The sequence below is a fragment of the Pipra filicauda genome, unplaced genomic scaffold, assembly GCF_003945595.2.
Source record: "Pipra filicauda isolate LSUMZ 115617 unplaced genomic scaffold, ASM394559v2 scaffold24_size8852520_pilon, whole genome shotgun sequence".
Classification (NCBI taxonomy): domain Eukaryota; kingdom Metazoa; phylum Chordata; class Aves; order Passeriformes; family Pipridae; genus Pipra; species Pipra filicauda.
The window spans coordinates 3,337,146-3,341,242 of record NW_024104365.1 but is presented as its reverse complement, the minus strand read 5'-3'; the positions used below and the strand labels follow the sequence as shown (position 1 = coordinate 3,341,242).

Genomic DNA, 4,097 nt, shown 5'->3' with positions numbered 1-4,097 from the left:
AAATGCCCTCGCAGAGCAGCAGCTCTGCCATACCTTCCTTCCACAAATTTGCCACTGACTAGCTCTGGCAAGGCTCTTCTAAATTTTCTGGCTTCTCTGACTCCTATTCATAGGTTCCTAGTTCTCTCGACAACTCTCAACTACCCGTGGGTGGTTTATCCAGGTGGCTGATAAACCATGGATGTTGGGATGCAGAAGCCGCTCAGATCTAGCCAAGTTTATTAACTCTTATGTAGTGTTGCTCTGCTGCTGTTTGGGCCAGCTGGGATTCAGGAAAGAAGCAGTCACCTCTGTACCAGGTGAGACCAACTTTAGGTACCTGGATATGCATGGAGCCAGACGGGCTCACCCTGCTTTACCTTCCCTACCTTGGGGACAAGTAGATGCAACCAGAGAGATATACAGACCCTCCTGCATGGAGACAGGATCATGCCTGAGCCAAGCTGCTGTGAGTCTGGCTGGTCCAAGGGAATCCTGAGGAGTTTCTGGGATGTCTTCGTGCTGGGATCTCAGTGTTTTTGCTGGGCCTGTGTTGATTTTGTTCACCATGTCTCACTTCAGCACCTACTTTTGCAAATCCTGCATGCACTGACCAAGGTTGCAGAGCAAATCAGCACAGCCTGAATTCAGGCCGTCTGCCCCACTGCCCAGGTAAAATGAGTGAGAATCTCACACAGTAAGTGGGAGCTCTGTGGGGCTCCCCATAGCGTGCACTGGCATGGGATTCAGCTGAAAGTGTTGCTGTTGCTATATTGTAAATGTAATTTGAAAATTTTAGGGAAAAAAATATTTTTAACTCTCATTTACTCTCAGTTCTCCTGTTTCCTATATTTTATTTCTCTTTAAAGGACAGGAAGCGTACATTGATCCCAGAGAAAAATACCAATTTAAAATATCAGACTCAGACATGCAGGGCAGAGCAGATGCTGACTACTCATAGAGCAATTGCATCTGGATACATTTAATATTATGTCCTCACATTTTTACGCTCAGTTTTTATGCTTGTCAGTAGATTACTTATTTCCCAAATGTGGTATTTCTGGATTGAACCTGACAGTCGTAGCACAGCGCATGAAATCTCCTTTGGGTGCATGGGATGCCCAAGCCATGTGACCCACAAGTTAGCTTCAAAAAAATAGATTTAGATTAAAAAAAAAATATACACAAAATACAGGTATTTCACACCACATAGCCAGGGAAAGCATAGGTCTGTTTTTATCAATGGGTGTCTGGGCTGCCTTCTGCCTGGATTGCTTAGAAATTTTCTATTTCACCTCGGTACCCAATGGTGACCTCAGTGTTTTCAAGAAGAACAGAACAAATAGCTGATAAAAAAAGGAGTTACAGTAGCCTTACTGAACAAATAAATTGGCAAGTGTATCTAATAATTGCATGGGTTCAGCATTTTTCTGCGATAAATGAGTAAACTTTAAATGTATCTCTGAGATGTGCTATCACAGGCATTGCCATGGGCAAGTTTTATCCAATGATGAAACAGCAAGGCCTTGTGAGATAAAGATGATAGAAGGGGTACTATCAGGTGGCAGCTGGGTAATTACAACTCTCTATTTGGGCTCTGTAGTGATGCTGCATGTGATAAGTGGAGAATAATGAAGAAAAAGGAGTAGTGATAATACAGGAGCTAAATGGTAGAAAATAGCCTATCATAGCCCACAGCCCTCTGAGTGCCTATGGGGACTTTGAACTATCTTCTTCAGTTTTCAACCACAGAAAAAATACTCTCTCTTTCTTCTTCCTTTGCTAAATTTATGTCTGGTGGGACAAAAGGGAAAACTGAAAGGAAATCAAGGGTATGTGAAGAGAATATGACCTTTGCAAATAACACTGAAGGTCACTGTGTAATTATTCTAAAATAAAAGTATCCTGTAATCTTGTCTGTACCCACAAAAGATGTAAGACCATTTTTAATGCGATTCTGAACAAGTTTGTTGGGGATCATGGTTTATGAAAGGTCAGCTAAAGTATTTCTAATTATATCTTGTCTAGCTCTTTGATCAGAAGAACACAAATGCCATTTATTGTGATAGAGTCAAACTCTGATTAAAGAGAAAAACTGTCAAAAGACAAACTCATCACATGTAAACAAAAAATCCTATTTCCTGAGTGAAGATTGGCTTTTGTAGCTTTAAAACAAAAAACAAACAAACAAACAAAACACAGGAGAAAATACCCTGGAGCTGCTCCCTGAAACTTTTACCCCAGTTTGTTCCTTTTTATTTTTTCCCTACAGATAGTAATACTTACTATGGCTCCTGGTGAGCTTGGCACAATTTTCTAGCTATCTGAGTAACTCTCAGTAATTTTTTTATTCCCCTGGGTAAGACAATAACTCCATGACACACCTTTCACTTGGGAATCTGATACCTAAATGCCAGTTACGCTGGATGTCATTTAATGTGGATGTGATTTATTGTGGATATGATTTAGTTTATAAATCATGCAATTATACAAGAGGGAAATCTATGTAAAATATCTGCTGCTTAAAGATAAGAATTATATTGTTTTGCCTTTTGTTTTTTAACGCTTAGCTAAACAGGTAGAGTAAGAAGTGTATTGTGCATTATTCATGTATGTTCATGTCCTTTTTCTGCTTAGGACACTGACTGTGCACTACCATAGACCCAGTGTAATGGGGCACCTCATGACACAGAAGGTGATGTTGCATCAGCACACTGGCAGGATGCAGAGTGAGTCTCTGAGGAGCAGAAAGATTCAAAATGAGACTTTTTTTGGTATAGCAAACTGTGATGTTTATTGATCTAAACATTAGTGAGGCCAGTAGTGAAACCAAGGAAATTTTACATAGTGCCTGGATTTGGGAGGCTTGTAGCTTGTTGGTAAAACTGAGAAAAATCAAACTCAGTTTTATGGGGAAAAAAATGAACTGAACTCTTGTTCTGATCATGACAGAACCTGACTAGAGTATGACAAAAGCATTTGTACATTACAGAAATAAATGGCATGTAATAAAATATTTACAGCTGAACAGAATGCTGAAATGCCACAACTGAATAAACAAGAAAATCCACACACGTGTTAGAAAAAAGCTTTTTTAAAGTATATACCTGATTCCAGTGATTTCTGTTATATTATTAAATCATAACATCTGTTCCAAATTTTAAAAAGTTCAAATTGTTACTGTGTTTGGTGAGGCACTGAGATGACTCACACCAAGTCCAATCCTTCCTTTGATTTCAGATAAAGGTCTTGGTAAAAAAATAGATCACAAATCAAATTCCTTGGTGGGAAGAATTATTAGGCCATCTCAGCAAAAGTAGTTTCTCATTATTGACTGACTCCTACTGCCCTGGAGTAAGGGAATTTTGTCATTCATTGACCTATGAGGCCTTACTTACATGTAAGCCACTTAGGACTTTGGCCATGTATGTGAAATGCAACTGTGACCATATGATTCTGCAGTGGTGTCCCGACAGTGAGGTTTCCTGGGATGGGGCTCAACTCACCTACTTCTACACACCTAAAAATTCATCATCTAAGTCTGAGTTAGCCACTCTGCTTCTTTTTTTTAGACAATGGGGAGAAACTGGCACCTTCTGAAAGAAAATTAAGCGACCTGTGTCAGACATCCACCTTAAGAAGGGATCATTCACCCTCTGGAAATACCTGTTTCTCCTGATGGAATACACAGGGAGCCTGGGGTGACTGGCTTAGACATTTTACTTTTAGATAACTGAAGACAGGTAAAATGAATTTCATCCTGCCTTTCAAGGAGATTTGTGTCCAGTGGGATCAAGACAGGTCTCTATATTTGGACATTTCTTTCATTTTAAATCATGCTAAGTGCTTTCCAAACCTCAAGGATGAATAACATTATCATTCATCTTAGTCAGTCTGGCTTGCATTTCCCTCATTTTTGTCTGCACAAAGCTTACACAGAGGTTTTCAGGTGGCCATGATGACTCCGGTGGTCCTCTGCTCCTTCTCCTAAACCCCATTCTCCATTGATCATTTGTATGGTCACACAGTGAAGCAGATCGGGACACTGACCTGGCTGAAAATTGAGTAGGACAAAAAAAGATGATGTCTGTTGTGGCTCAAATGACCATACAATTAGG

At 39.9% G+C, this 4,097-nt stretch overlaps 1 long non-coding RNA gene across 1 annotated transcript; it reads left to right on the top strand.

The window, feature by feature from the left end:
* The first annotated feature begins 141 nt into the window (after nt 1-141).
* Nucleotides 142-3,606, top strand: LOC120323378. Its single transcript, XR_005563757.1, has 3 exons — nt 142-299; nt 2,617-2,708; nt 3,552-3,606. It is a non-coding gene; the product is annotated as an uncharacterized LOC120323378 (long non-coding RNA).
* The last annotated feature ends 491 nt before the right edge of the window (nt 3,607-4,097 follow it).